We start from the raw sequence: 17,504 nt of genomic DNA, 5'->3' as shown, positions 1-17,504 counted from the left end.
TGCTAGACCCCTCACTAAATCTCTAAAGAAAAATTCATTCCCCTGGACAGAGGAAGCACAAAAGGTGTTTATGGCTCTCAAGCAGAACATGTGTTCCACTCCAACATTGGCACTACCCAACTTCACCAAATCTTTTGTGATTGAATGTGATGCTTCAGGTATGGGTATTGTGGCTGTCTTAATCCAGGAAGGTCGACCCTTGGCCTTCACTAGCCAACAACTAAGTGGTAAACATCTGGGACAATCTATCTATGAGAAGGAAATTTTGGCCATTTTACATCCAGTGGATACCCAGTGACTATACTTATTGGGACAACATTTCCAAATCCATACAGACCATCAAAGCCTCAATTTTTTTTTGGAGCAATGAGTATCCTCACCACAACAAAATAAATGGCTATCCAAAATGTTGGGATATGATTATGAGATAATTTACAAGAAAGGGCATGAAAATGTCGTAGCATATTCTTTATCACGCCAATTTGATGAGGACAACACTGTGCTATCAATCTCTCTTCCCATTCCAGATTGGATTGAGGAAGCCTGCAAGGAATGGTTTTCACATCCTTCGCTCTCCCAACTCACTAATAACTTGTGAGCAGATCCTAATTCCATAGTGGGATACTATCGGAAGGATGAGATTCTTCACTACAACGATAGAGTAGTGATATCACTGACATCCACTCTCAAAATGCACATTTTGGTAGAGTTGCACTCATCTCCTGCTACAAGGCATGCAGGCTTTCAGAAGACTTATGCTCGCACTCGTCGCTCCTTCTTTTGGACAGGCATGAAAACTGACATTCTTACTTTTGTAGCTGAATGTGATGTATGTTAGCACCACAAAGGAGAAACGGTCAAGTCACCAGGCACATTACAACCATTTCCCTTCCCTGCCTCAATCTAGACGGATGTTTCTATGGATTTCATTACTAGTCTTCCGAAGTCAGGCAACAAGTCAGTCACGATGGTGGTTGTGGAAAAACTTTCTAAGTATGCTCATTTTTGCACCCTACCTGACCCAATTACCCCTACTTTGGTCTCTCAATCTTTCATGGGCCAGATCTTCAAACTACATGGCATGCCCACTTCCATTGTGTCTGATCGTGACCCGCTCTTCACTAGTAACTTTTGGAAAGAACTTCTCAAGCTACAAGGCACCCAACTGCAACTAAGTACTTCCTATGATCCCCAAACTGATGGACAAACTGAAGCAGTTAACAAATGTTTGGAGACCTACCTTAGGTGCTTCACTTCAGAAAAGCAACATCAATGGGTACAGTGGCTACCTCTAGCTGAATGGTGGTATAATACTAACTATCATGCTACCACCAATATGACTCCATATGAAGCATTTTATGGTCAAATCCCCCCTTCACCTACTTCTTATATCCCTGGATGCTCCAAGGTGCAAGGAGTGGATCAACTCCTATAGAGCTGTGTAACCATGCTAGCCCGTCTCAAAGATAATCTCCATTAAGCTTAGAATCGCATGAAGCAACAGGCAGACCAACATTGTTCAGAGCACGCATTTCAAGAAGGGGATCAGGTATTCTTGAGGCTGCAACCATATAAGTAAACATCACTCAAAGAGAAGGGCCATCAGAAATTAGCTCCAAAATGCTACGGACCTTATCAAATACTTCAGCGCATTGGACAAGTAGCCTACAAGCTAGCCTTGCCACCCAATGCAAAAATCCATCCCGTCTTCCATGTATCATGCCTCAAGAAAGTGGTGGGGAACAATTGCAGAATTCAAACAAGTCTACTTGAATTGGATAAAGAAGCTTCAATCTGGCTCCAACCTGAATAGGTCCTTGACACATGAGAATGACATTTGCGGCACTGCACGATCGAGGAAGTCCTCATCAAGTGGAAAGACACCTCTCCAGAAGATGTGACCTGGGAGCCAACCACTATTTTTCAACAATTTTTGTAGCTCTAGCCATTAGAACAAGGCTCTTTTTATGGGGGAGGGCATGTGAGGGTCCAATCCTAACCCCGTTATTTATGTAATAGGGACATATCTTATTTTGTAATCGAGCCCTGCACTATTGGAGGTTTCCCCCTCGAAGAGGCAAGTGAACATTTCTTTCATCTCTGAATAATAAAATACATGTTGTTATTTGCCATTTTGTTATGTGTTCTGGGTTATGTTTCTTCTTATATTTGGTATTCTAGCATCTTCTCGCAGGTCAAGAGCATAACATATAATAAGAAGAGAAATCACCTAATTGTTATGCCCTATATTTCTCAATAGGGTCTTCTATAGGATTACATTCAAACATTGGAATCTCTGAGGGGAGTTTGATGGGCATAGGAAGCACAATTTTTGGCTTCAAAAGTGAGTTGGGTGCAGAAAAAGGCCCAAAAAGTGCGCTTTGTTCTCACTTCTTTCACTTGGAAGATATGACCCAAATTGTGTCATTTGCTTCTTGGATGGAACCTTTGACTTTCAGAAAGATGTAAAACCCCAACATAAACAAAATTTTCCAAAAAATTGAAGAGATCTGAAAATATAAATTGAGAGGAATACAACTTCTGAAGAAACTCTTAAAATAGTTTAATAAAATCACCAAGGTTCTAGACTATTACACTGGTGGAGTCACCATTTGGTAGTGTCAAGTAAATTTTTAAGTGAGCAAAAAATCCTTAAGCTATATGTGACTTATACCCTAATAACAAAACATGGGTTCTTCTATGCTTCATATACGTAATAAAACATGAAAAAAAACCTTCGAACACAATATATATTATAAATAGAAACATATAAAAACATAAAATAGAAGTCCAATAACCCAATGGAGGACCTAATAAAATGATAATTTTATAAATACACTTGGTGAAGAGAAATCACAACATGGGTTTGTAGTTCCCCGTCCCTCGAATGGGTCCTTTTCTTGCCCTTGTGCTTCAACAATGTGCTTTTCTCTCTCAATATGCAGTGGGAAGAAAAAAAAAAGGTGTTTGAACTCAAATGGGAGCTCAAATGCTATGAGAAGATAATGTTGATGATGAAAATGGTCATGGTGAATAATGAAGAGAAAACCATATATTTATAAAAAAATACTAAACTAAATTAAGAATTAGAAAATAATAAAATATTATTTACTAAATCAAAATCTAATCATTGTGAATCCTTTATTTTATTTTTGAGAGGGAAAAGATATTCAAAATGTTCAAATATCTTAATTTAGAAAGTCATTGAAGTAATTAACAAATAAAAATAATTTATTAATCTCTTTGTGAGAATTAGGGGAAATATGAATTTGAAATAATTATTAAATAATGGTTTAACAATTATCTAAAAAGGAAAATATGGAATAAGTAAGGAATAATAAGAAACAATGATTTATTTAATTATTCCAATGTCATTAAGTCAAAAGTGATAATAAATAATTATCACATATGATTTAATAATTATTTTTAGAGAATATCAAATAAAGGAGTTGTCCTTAGTGCGACTTTTTGGGCTCTCTCGTGTTGGAATCCTATGGAAAATTTTGAGATTAAATCTTGATTTGTGTTATTTAAAATGGTTTTTTAACTCCATATTTAGATTCAGCACCCTGAAAAACCCCTAGGATGCTTTTATTGTGCAGGGATTACTAATCAAGCTTGTGATTTCAATAATTTTCTACTGGAGTTTAGAGAAATATAACTGGAAAAACACACTAGAAAAGTTTCCAAAAAGTCGGACTAATGACAATTCCTTAAATAAATAATGATTTATTTAATTATTCTAATGTTTTTTTATTTAAATGAGAATAATTTAGGAAAAATGGTTTGCTAAATTATTTCCTATGTTGAAAGTGGGTTTTATCATTGTAAAAATAGTCTTACATGCTGTGTTTCGATAAACCTAGTAAGAAATGATTAGGTGGTCAATTTTTGGGTGCTAACACCCAATGTGGTTCTTAATGTATTATCTTTCAGTGTTACATAGGTTGGTTTCAAATAGGATTTGAAATTTGTAAAGTGACATCGAGTTTCCATGTTCGTTCAAGGGGAATTTAACCCATGTAATTCCAAGGATTAGCTTCACCTTTTCAAGACCCTTTCAATGATTGCTATGTGTGCACTCATCCAAATGATAGTTGAGCTATACAACAAGCTATATATGGATCTTAACATGTTATGTATGAATGGTGGTCAAATTGCTAAACTCATACATGATGTTAAAAAGATAGAAGCCAATTCTTTCTCATTCAGAATGCACACCGCGATCAAAGCTACTCAATTCAAATATCCTTGGAAAATTCAATATCCCCGATTATTCCATATATGAATCAAGAAACAAATGACGTAGAGACCTATGGGTGGAAATGTGAAAATGGGAAACACTTTCAGCTTGTTTTTGACATAAAAAATTGTGATTTTTTTATGTCTTTTCAACTTCAACTACTAGACACACATTTTCTTTGATAATTCTACTTTATAGTGAAAACAACATTTGTAGAGGATTGTCTTATCTTAGTACTCATATTTGTTTTTTAATTTTTTAATGGGAATATAACTAGATAAATTTGGTGGATATTGAATGCATATACTTAAACATTTCAGCCAAGTATAATGAGAGACTTAATGACCTTCCATGGTTTATAGACATGACAATTCATTTTGCAAAAAATTATATCATTGTAATATTCATTGATTTCACTCGAGCATGGAATATTTTTTGGGGAATTTTCAAATCTAATCACCATGTTTAAGCATTTAATAAAATACAGTAATACAAGAACATTGTGATTTTTCAACGCTTTCGACAACTCATCAATTTTCATTTTAATGTGATCATCAATAAATTAGTTGAAAATATCGTTTTGAATAGGAGAGGGGGATGAAGTGTTGGGTGAATTTTTAAATGATTCAGTGTTTTTATTTTAGGGTTATTGATTTTTTTTTTTAAACAATTTTTAAAAACGTAAAAAATTGCAATGGCAATTTAGTATAACATTATTAATAAATATCAATTCATCATGAAAATGAATAAAACTTATATCATTTGAACCTAAATTGATAGTTGAAAATAATTGTACCAGAGGAATCACTAATTGTAGCAAAGGAATCCTCTAACTCTTAAATTTTGTATCGATTAAAGTAGCCATTTTCTAACACTGGAATATTTTTTCATAATTTATGTTTTCGAAAACTTTCAAACGAGGGTTAGAAAAAACTCTTAATTGAGAAATGGAAAAATACCGATGAGAGTTTTTTGCAACTCTATTTTGCATTAATCTCACCCGGTTAATGCAACAAAAACTCTTTTCCAATTAAATTAAAAACTCTCAACCGAGAGTTTGGGAAGAGAATATTTTCGTGCCCATACCCCTGGTTGAGATTTTGGGCAACCAATATTTTCATGCCCGTACTCTCAGATAATATTTTTATAAAATTTCATCTAATAGTTTGGCGCCAAGAACACTCTATGTTGAAACATTTACACACTCTCGGTAGAGAGTTTCGAGAGAGAATATCTCCTTTAGAAAACCAGATAATTTTATCAGTCGACAAAAAGTTTTCATTGAAGAAAAAATTGTTAGAGTGCGAAGTGCGAAACACGAATTTCATTCGTGGAAAAATATTATGTTGAAGGTATTATAAAATTGGTTCTTTTTGATATGGGAAAAACAGATGATTTTTTTTTTTTTTTTTAAGGGGCGGAAGGGGTGCCGGAGGGGGAAGAAGAGGCCTCATTTGATTTTTTTCTCTATGAAAATTGAATTTTGTTAGTTTCCTCTATGGAAATAAATATTAATCTCTTTCCTATTGAAAACAATATTTTGAATGTTTTTTTCTAAAAAGGTAAAAATATTGATTTTTTTATAAAGGAAAAAAATATTATTTTAATGTTTTTCTATGAAAATTAAATATTGTTATTTATTGCTATGGAAAATAAAAATATTTTTTTTTTCTTATGGAAAATGATAGTGTGAATATTTTGTTCTAAAGAAGAAGATATATTGAAATTTATTTTAGATTAAATTATAAATCACTATTTTTTAATGAGGGATAAGAGGAAAATTAGATTTTACAATTTGTGAAATTTGATTGTAGTATATATTATAATTTTGCTTTGAGATATTTGAATTTGTCTCAAGAATCATTTGTAGTATTAAAGTATTGAACTCACTTATGTTGTTTTCAAATTGGATTTTAGATTTCTAAATTTTAAAACATGGGAAACCAAAAGGAATTGTAAATGAAAGCATGATTGCACCAGAACTAATAATAAGGAAAAAATTGAGAAACTACGAGAAAAAAGGAGAACACTAAGAGAAAATAGAGAAGGTGAGAGAAATTTTGAGGTACCAAATAGAGAGCTTGAAGTAGATGCAGAGGTACCAAATAGAGAGGCTAAAGGAGATGTGGAGGTGCAAAATAGAGAGAGAGCTTGAAGAAGATATGTGTGTACAAAATAGAGAGCTTGAAGGAGATGTGGAGGTACAAAATAGAGAGTTTGAAAGAGGTGTGGATCTACATGCAAATGATGAGGAAATGATAGATGTCGAGGAACTTATCAATGCGAATATCGATAGTACTAATGAGTCAATTAATGTTTTAAATTTTGAATGAATTTTAACATTTAGGTTAAAATATATTTGAAATTCACCATTATAATATATTTTAACTATTTTCAATGTACACATGTCAAGTACAAATTACAAATTGATATATATATATATAGATATATTTTGCAAGGACAACATCTAACCCACAACAAGATCCTACAACATATAGAAAAACATGGAAATTAATTGGAAGTTACAAGAACATTTTCTTTGATTATTATTTTTCTAAAGAATATGGATCCAACTAAAATTGAAGAAATTGGGCAATCAATGCATGAATCGACAATTTGAAATAAAGTGAATGTAGTGATCAATGTTTTTTTAAGGAAAATCTTTCATAGTGCAAGATCAAATGTGACATAAACTTTTACAAAAATACCTAAGAGATGCAGTTTAATTATTCAACATTAGATATCCCAAATAGGTGTGGGTAAATCAGTTGGTATGAAAATATATGACATCATCTGTTACATCCCTATAATACTAGTGATTACCCCATTACTATTGTAGTTGTAAACCTTATTAATATTGTTGTGCCCCTATTGCCCCCATATTGTTATTATTTTGCCCCATAGAAACCCTCTATTGTTATTTTTGTGGCTTTATAGTATTATTGTTAGGTCAGTTGGGTTATATTGTGACTCCTTAGACTCCTATATATAGAAAGGAGGTTTTGTCATTTGTATCATCCAAGAATTGTTCATTTATGTAATGTAAAGGAGGTTGCCCCCTCGAAGAGGCTGAATTCTAAGCCGTTGATCTATCTTTTCTATCTTTTCTTAAGCTAGTTTCATAACATTTGGTATCAGAGCTTTGGAGTCTAGGGTTTTGCTGCTCCAAACAGGTCATTGTGGCATTTTCGCTTTAACTTTTTTCTGCGACGTTTCAGAAGCTAAAAAAAAAACCCATTCGAGAAGACATTGCACTGAATCTTGGGTCTGAATTTCAGAGCTTTTTTCTCTATATTTGTAGAGATATGATCTGAGGAATTTGGTATTTTTGCAGACTCCTTAATTAAATTCCAAACAGATGACCTGGGGAAAATCGTCATTACATTCTCTCTGAGCATCGGGTTGAAATTTCGTAAGAAGGTGCAGAAAGATGACGGACTGTAGTTTGCTTGTATATATTGCCTAGAGCCAAAGGTTGAAACAGTGACTCATGGCACGTCATAGAATTTCACTCTACTGAACTAGTCTATAATCACATCACTGTGGGAGATTTGGCATAACTCTTCCGTGGAGAATCCAATTTGGATCAGACTAGTGGCATTGGAAAGAGGACACAGAGGGCTATCGCAGGTTGTAATTTCAGAACTAGATGATTCGAAATTACAGAAATACATCAGATTCAATATCAAGCTCCTACAGAGTGAAAAAAGGTGTGTAGTTTTTTTTAAATTTTTGCATAAGCTTGGTTTGAAAAATTAGTTTGAAGGAATTCAAAGGGCTAGTAAAGAATTATTATCGGTAATTGATGACCCGAGGGAAGAAAATGAAAACACCTAGTAGTCAACCTAAAAGCTCTAGCATGACTCATGAAGAGGAGGAAGAAATGCAACATGATATATCAAAATTACGAGACCAGGTGCAACAAGTGTCACTTGCACAAAAAGCAACAGAACCTAAGATGGATGGTTTAAATAAAGATGTAGAAGCTAAGATGGATGGTTTAAAGAAAGGCATAGAAGCTAAGATGGATTGTTTAAAGACAAACATGGAAGATTTGAAGACAGGCATGGAAGATTTGAAGACAGATTTGACAAAGTTTCTACAAGAAATTCTTACTAATGGTGAAAGGGTACTAAAGGAAACTCATGATGAGAAAAAAATGATTGTTAATCATGATTTCGTAGACTCTAATGTTGGATCGAAGACCGACCATATCCTAAAAATCGATATGAGGAAGTTTGATGGCAAGGATCCCGCGACATGGATATTACAGATGGAGCAATTTTTCGATCTCAATAATGTGCAAAACACACAAAAGGTACGTATTGCAACTTTATATTTGGAACCAAATCAGTTTGCATGCTATCAATGGCTTTTCTCTTGTAAACAAATTATCACTTGGGTAATTTTTACGGAAGAATTGACAACACATTATGAGGATACAAGAAGCAACGCTTTTTTTACCCAATTGATAAGTCTCAAACAAAAGGGTTCAATAATGGAGCACATTGAAGAGTTCCAAAAATTGAACATAAGGGTAAAAAATATTCCAGAGGAGCATAGGATTGATGTGTTCATAGGGACTTTAAAGGATAATATCCAACATGATGTTTTCCTTTGGGAACATGATTCATTAGAGAAGGCATTCAGGTTAGCAAGAAAAATGGAAAGTTAAATTATGGCAACCAGAGAGCATACCACTGACAACTATAAATATGGAAGTGTTGTTGCCCCTAGTCTTCCACAACCTATAAGGTTGACACCACAACAATTGGAAGAAAAAAGAGCAAAAGGGCTTTGTTACAGTTGTGATAGCAAATACACTAAAGGTCATAAGTGTGCTGAGAAGAAATTATTATACATAGATTGTGAAGAGGAAGAAGAAAATGAGCAAGAAAGGTCGAAATAGGAGGATATACTCCAGGAAAAAAGCCTAGATAAAGAAGAAATGAATCCAACCATATCTTGTAATGCATTGGTGGGAATTACCACTCCTCAAACCATCAAGATAGAAGGAAAAATGAAGAAGAAAAAGGTAATAATGTTGATTGATTCAGGAAGTACCCACAATTTTATTCATTGTAAGGTAGCAAAAGAATCGAATTGCTTCTTGTATCCAGCACCAGAGTTTCATGTGATGGTTGCAAATGGAGGAACAATAAATTTCTCTGGAAAGTGCCATAATATCAAGCTATCCATGGGAGAATATGTATTGACTAGCCCAATGCTTTCCATTCCAATGGGAGGTGTTGATGTTGTACTAGGAGTCCAATGGCTACAATCCTTGGGTACAATATCTTTTAATTTTCAAGAACTTTTCACAAAATTTTGTGAAGAAGGAAAGGAAGTTGTATTAAGGGGTATTGCAGGGAAGCTGGGAAAGATAATAAGCTCTAACGGTATGACAAAGCTTCTGAAAAAGGAACAGAGAGGTGTAATTGTACAATTATGTTCGCTAGATGTTTCCACATCGGAATCATATATTTCTCCAGATCTCCAAAAAGTCTTGGACAATCATTGTAAGGTATTTGAGACTCCCAAAGGTCTCCCACCTATTCGTGATCATGATCATGCTATTCATCTAATTCCAGGAAGTGTTCCTCCAAACATCAGGCCGTACAGATATCCCTATGCCCAAAAGAGTGAAATTGAACGTATGGTTGCAGAAATGCTAGAGGTTGGTATAATTCAACCTAGTCAAAGTCCTTTCTCTGCTCCAGTAGTATTGGTGCACAAGAAGGATGGATCATGGTGCATGTGTCCAGATTATAGGGAGCTCAACAAGCTCACTATTAAAGATAAGTTTCCCATTCCTGTCATTGATGAATTACTTGATGATTTGCATGGATCAATTTACTTCACCAAGTTGGATCTTTGTTCAGGATATCATCAAATCAGAATGAAGACTGAAGACATTCTGAAAATAGCATTTAGAACTCATGAGGGTCATTATGAATTTTTGGTCATGCCTTTTGGCCTTACCAATGCACCTTCTACATTTCAAGGTTTGATGAATTCCATTTTCAAACCCTTCCTTAGAAAATTTGTGTTAGTATTTTTTGATGATATACTAATCTACAGCAAGTCTTGTAAAGATCATGTTGAACATGTTGATAGGGTGCTACAACTATTGGAGGAGAAACAAATACATGAAAAAAGATCCAAATGTTTCTTTGGAGTACAAGAGGTGGAATATCTGGGTCATATTGTATCTCAAGAAGGAGATAAGGTAGACCTGGCAGTATTAAAGCCATTAAGGAATGGAAAATCCCCACATCCATAAAGCATCTTCGAGGATTTATCGGGTTGAAAAGGTATTATCGCAAGTTTGTTAAGAATTATGGGAGAATAGAAGCACCTCTAACAACATTATTGAAGAAAGATGCATTTTCATGGACTCCAGAAGCAACAAAGGCCTTCGAACATCTTAAAGAGGTAATGTGCCAAGCACTGGTCTTAGCTACACCGGACTTCACAAAGACCTATATTGTGGAATGTGATGCTTCAGGAAATGGAATTTGTGTTGCTTTAATACAAGATGAAAGACCCATTGCTTTTGAAAGTCGTCCAATCAAGGAAAGTTTTTACACAAAGCTATTTATGAGAAGGAAATGTTGGCAATACTACATGCACTTAGGAAATGGAAACCCTACCTAGTGGGAAGACACTTCAAGGTAAAAATGGATCATTATAGACTTAAATACCTTTTATAACAAAGATTATCCTCTAAAGAGCAACAAAAGTGGGTCACAAAGATGTTGGGTTATGACTTTGAAATCATCTACAAAATAGGGAAGCAAAATGTGGTGGCAGATGCACTCTCAAGAAAGGATGAGGATGTGGAAGCATTGTTGTGCGACACTTCTATTATCCAACCCGATTAGATAAATGAAGCAAGGGAGGAATGGAAGAATGACGAAGAAGTGTTGGCACTTATTCGAAAGTTACAACAAGATTCCAGTACATTTGATACATTTAGCTGGAAAAATGATTCGTTATGGTACAAATATCTCTTATACCTTTGTAAGAATTCCCAACTCAAACAAAAGATTCTTATGGAATTGCACACTTTTTGGGATGACCTTAAATTGGATATTCAAAAGTTTGTAGTAGAATGTTTGGTTTTCCAACAAAATAAAGTTGAAACAATTAAGACCTCGGGTCTATTACAACCTTTATCCATTCCAAGCCAATGTTTGGAGGAAGTTTGAATGGATTTTATCACAGGTTTACCCAAGTCCGAGGGAAATAATGTCGTCATGGTGGTAGTTGACAGACTTACCATGTATGCACACTTTTGTGCATTATCACATCCATTTAAAGCCAGTACAGTTTCTACTGCATTTATGGAAATAATTCAAAAGCAACATGGAAGTCCAAAGATTATTGTATGTGACAGAGATCCCATCTTTACTGGAAATTTTTGGACAGAATTATTTTCTTGTCTTGGTACTCAGTTAGCTCATAGCTCATCTTATCATCCTCAATCTGATGGGCAAACTGAGATAGTAAAAAAATGTCTGGAAGGATATCTTCGTTTCTTTGTCTCTTATAAATAGACACAATGGGTAAAATGGTTGCCTCTAGCTGAATGGTGGTCTAACACATCCTTCCATACAACAACAAAAATGACCCCATTTATGGCACTTTATGGATATCAGCCACCATCCATCACATCATATTTAAGAGAAAATTATAAGGTTCAAGCAGTGGAACATCACATCGAACATCAACAACAACTCCTCCAACTCTTAAAGGATAACCTCGTGTTAGCAGAGAATAGAATGAAACAACAGGCAGATCAACATCGCAACGAAATAAGTTTTGATGTAGGTGATTGGGTATTCCTACGACTACAACCATATCAAAAAATGTCCCTAAAGCAAGCTAAGAAGGATAATAAATTATCACCAAAGTATTATGGTCCGTACAAGGTGTTGCAAAAGATTGGTACTATGGCATATAGATTGGAGCTTCCTGCAGCTCCTCGAGTGCACCCAGTTTTCCATGTTTCATGTTTAAAGAAGGTTATAGGCAACAAGCTCCCAGTTCAAACAATATTGCTAGAACTTGACGAGGAAGGAAAAATTATATTGGAACTAGAAGCAGTCACAGAGACAAGAACTAGACAGCTATGAAATCGATCAATTTTAGAGTATCTCATCAAGTGGAAGAAATTATCCGCTGAACATTCCACATGGGAGGATGAGAATTTTATACAGAAGCATCCAGAACTACTCAAGCATTGAGGACAACACTTTTTTGAAGGAGAGGGACATGTTAGATCCCTATAATACTAGTGATTACCCCATTACTATTGTATTTGTATCCCTTATTAATATTGTTGTGCCCCTATTAACCCCATATTGCCATTATTTTGCCCCATAGAAACCCTCTATTGTTATTTTTGTGGCTTTATAGTATTATTGTTAGGTCGGCTGGGTTATATTGTGACTCCTTAGACTCCTATATATAGAAAGGAGGTTTTGTCATTTGTATCGTCCAAGAATTGTTCATTTATGTAATGTAAAGGAGGTTGCCCCCTTGAAGAGGCTGAATTCTAAGGCATTGATCTATCTTTTCTATCTTTTCTTGAGCTGGTTCCATAACATCATCCATTTGTACACTTGCAAAAAAACAATCGCAAGATGGAAAAAATTCTCGTAGAGCATTTTTAATAGGTGCTATCGAAAAAAGGGAATACATCATATTGGTTGATGTCAATGAAAACAAGAATAAAAAAAACATCAAGAAAACGTCTATGGAGGCATAACAAATTTAGGATTCAAGTAGATGAGAATGATGATCTTGCATGTTGGGATAATATCTATAGGAAATCATATCAAGATAGATTTATAAATAATATGAGGGACATTATGAAAATGTTTTTGAATTTGAACTATCATGTGTTACAAAATGAACATGACATTTTGGGGCATCTTGTATGTAGAGGGTGTTACGAAAATAATGCTAAACATATAATAGGGTAAGTTAAGAGGAGTTATTTCATAATTTGATGGAGAGTAATGCTGACATGAACATTTCCTTAGCTCATTTGGGAAGCTTAAACCATGTTCTATCAAGGTTGTGACTATTTGTGACACATGTTGTTGTTTATGTTATTTAGAATTCCAATTATATTATGAGGAATTTATAAAATTTGGCATAAAATATTGGTCCAATGATGACCCTTCTTCAAGGGTTCTTGAATTTTTATCTAAGATATTATGTGGTTGAGAAAATGACTAATTACTTTATAAGAAGGAGTGTGTTGGTGGAAGAAAATGCAAAGAATGTTTTCATTTGGAACTCTTTAATGCAAATTATCCCATCGATATGAATGATTCACAATTGTTAAATGTCACTGTGAAGTGGAGAAGATATCAATATGTTACATACATTGTCATTGCAAATTTTGTGTTAACATCAAGAAAGATTATTTTACCTGAAGATGAAATTTATATGGAACCTTCTAAAGAGAATGTTAAGGAGAAAACATAAAAATACATTAAACACTCTCATATAGCGAAATGGAAGTACTTACAGTTCAAACAATCATGCTATGTGTTCCCAAGGGAAAAAAGATTATCAGTGGTTGATTTTGATGAGAATTACATGCTCATTCCAAAAACAAAAATAAAAAATGAATATTATCATTCAGACCAAGTCTCTATACTCATGAAAATTTTGTACAGCCTTGCAGACCATGGTATCAATGGTTCTAATAATAATGAAAATAGTCATGAACTGATTAAAAAGTACCATTTATATGTCAATGATGTCCATACACAAGATACATGTTTTGTTCAACTTTGTTTTAATATTGTTTATAAGGATTTATTGGAATGACATATTAGTTTTAAACAACATTGGGTATGCAAAAATGGTTGTCATGGTTAATTCAAAATATCATGATCATTCCTTGAGTTGTCTCACCTTCATAACAGAATTGAGAATCGTCATACATGGAATTTCTTTGAGGCAAGGAATGGAAAAAGAGAGAACGATGGTGCTAGGGCATGCTTAATATGCACACTTAGGATGCATCGACTGAATCGAGAGGCTTGCTGGCTTGTAGGTTCAAATGATGTTGTTAACTGATGCATAGAAAATTTAGGCCATGTATCGAATCAAAGGATGGATCATGTTCATAGTTAAGCGTGTATATGTGTGTGTGTGTGTGTGGACATGTGTTTTCCTAGTGAAATGATATATTTATAAATCACTAAATTTTACTTGAATGAGTTTTTTTGTCAACGAGGTACTTTTCAAATATTTTTATGGGATATGTTAATATATATATGCCATATAATTGTCAACAAATCCATGAAGCAAGAGGTTTACACCCCATAGGAACTAAGAAAATGAAAAATACATTCTCAACTCATAACCAAAAGTACTCTTACTTTTGTCGTACATGTATTGATGATATGGAATTCACCATTGGGTTCGTAAACCATAAGAAAAGATATGGAAAACCATGGATACACGAAGAAATGACAGTGTTTCCCCCACATCCAAGGTCTGGTCATGAGGTGATGGAAAATGAAGTGTTTTCTTATTGATAAGGATTTTGATCATCTTTCTAATATGGTTAGAGATGGTTATGTATTTGTTTTAATTACACCAAAATATAATCCAAAGAAAGTTCAATATCATTTATTGTGATGTCGTAAGTCGAAAAGAGGATTGTTACCAAAAAACCTTCATATTATACATACCCAGTTTGTTTAGTGGTGTTATTGAGACATTCCTTTAAAAGAGTAAAGAAATGTAAAGAACACATTATTTTTCAAGACTACTAGCAAGATGTTATATTTTACCATATAGTCATTTGATCATAACATCTTGATTGCAGTTGAAAGAATTGAAGAGTAGAAAAAAGCTATGACAATGGAAATTATCAATAGAAGATCATGGTACCATTCTTGAAAATTTTCCACTAACGCATTTCATGCAAATAGAACACATGAAATTACATTAAATTTAGTTATTCTTTTCTATATAGCTACCCTATTGGACCATAAATTTATAACCTATGTATTATGTTGTCCTGAATTTAAGGAAACAAAGACTTGTAGATTTTTAAATTTTTTGCTTTATATATGTATCGATTTCATTCTATATATGTGGTTAATTAAGATTTATTCATGTTATTGAGCTTTACCAAGCTTCAATATTTATTTGTGTCTCTATATGTGTATACACTTATGTTAAATAAAATATTTCCTAGATATCATTTGAAATAATATTATATATTGTATTCTTGATTTGTTGTTATATTGTTGTATTGTTATTGTTATGTCATGTTATATATTATTATTGTTATGTTATGTTTCTTGTTATTTTGTTACATTTCTTAAACATTTTTGTATATTTCTTATATTTTTATACATGTAGCACATGATATATTGCATCGAGCTTTACATTGACTAGGTATTACTTTCCCTTTAACAAAACAAATTGAAACTTATCCAAAATTTAACGTTATAAACTAGAATTTATTATTTTTAAGCAATATTTGTATTCATTTATCTGGAACATTATTGCTCAAATATTTGACCTCTTATTTTATAATTATGGCAGGAGAGGATTTGAATGACTCCATCATTAATATGTATTGTACAACCCAGCCTATAACCTCTACTTTGGGCGAGCCTTATTTCGACCGCTATAGGAAATTTAATGCCCGGCCCTTACAGTACCTGCGATGGTTCAAATCTCAAAACTCTCTGGAAGTAGCATCCTTGACGTCATCTGGCAGCCTTTGAGCCCATACATCCATCCATTGATATCGACGACCTCCATATACATTACATAGCCCATAAATCCTACATTGGTGTTACCTTGCATTCAATTCACATGCCCCCAACATATTTGTCATTTCTGTGCGCATTTAATTGCTCTTCTTGCCTTCAATCTTTGATTAGCCCTTCAGGCCCTCTGTTACATAATTGCAGAATATGAAAGTGCAGAAAAGCAATATATGCAGGAAGTTACACATATTCTGCTCATACCTGAAACAAAAAGATACCAATTCAACCATATCGAATTCCAGGTCATTGGTTAAGCCATTAGATGTACGTGGAAAGAAGTTTGGACGTTGGAGGCCATTGAAGTTTCTGAACATTGGAAGCGGTTTCTGAACATTGGAAGCAGGTTTGTTTTTTCATCTCTTGTGGTGGAAACTATGCGTAAATGTAATATTTTTGTATGGTTACCATCTAAACATGTCAAATACACATAGCCTCTGTGGTTACGTTTTTGGATAAATGTAAAACTGTCTCCATGATTTACAAAAACCAATTATGGTAAAATGTAACTTTTTTGAGTTAATGGTGTTTTTGTGGGGTATCAAATGCGTATGGTATGATGTCTGATGTTTTGATTCTTTTTCTTGCTTTGCCTCTAGGTGTGAGAGCGTCTTGAGTGTGTTTGTATGAGCGAGGTGGTGTGGAATTTAGTTGGCTAGCGAGAGTAGGGTCCTTAGGGTCCTGTTGAAATTTTTGCACAGGGGTCAATGAAGGCAGAAAGATAAAGAAATTCATTGGTATTCCTAATCCCCTTCCTATGTTATTGTGTTTTGTTGCCACTACTTGGCAATATACAATGCATGTTCAAGGGCTTAAATAGTGGCGCATTTCCATGCTGCTGTTGGGGATTAAATTGGACTTGTTCATGGCAAGGCTTACTGTGCCAAAGGCTTTGGCTCCAATTAGGGTACCTCGCGCCCATGTTGTGCCTAGCTCCATCTACCAGGTCTCGGGTTCAAATCTAGTAGACTTGATTGAGATTCCAATTTTCCACTCTTATAATCACGTGCTTGGTTCGTTCAATTCTCACGGGCCCCAGTTTTGAAGAGTAGGAATCCATTGATGGTAATTTGTAAGTCGAATCATTATGCATTGTCGTTTTGACATTTATGACATATAGATGACACGACTATTGTAGACTTTCAAAAGTGAGACTAAATTGACTTTGTGTGGATATGTGTGAGTTGTGGAGCAGATGATAATGAGATAGGATTTCTTGGGTGTTTTCATGATCTTTATGTATCTAGCTCCTTAAAAAATTGTCTGATATTGTGTCTTGGGCCAAGGGAGGGAGGAAATGAGGGCTAAAAGCCATTTGGGATTTGGGATTCCTGTGAGAAACTGCAAGTTTTTGTGAGTCATATTCTATTATTGCTAGACTAGAGTTTTGGTGTTTCTGCAAAAATATGAAGAGCATCAGTGTATTTATTCTCCTGGTTTTGTTTATG

Source organism: Pinus tabuliformis, chromosome 3_2 (assembly GCF_031772625.1).
Source record: "Pinus tabuliformis cultivar Carrire ecotype Pingquan chromosome 3_2, CPIR1, whole genome shotgun sequence".
Taxonomy (NCBI): Eukaryota; Viridiplantae; Streptophyta; class Pinopsida; order Pinales; family Pinaceae; genus Pinus; species Pinus tabuliformis.
This window is presented reverse-complemented; position numbering follows the sequence as displayed.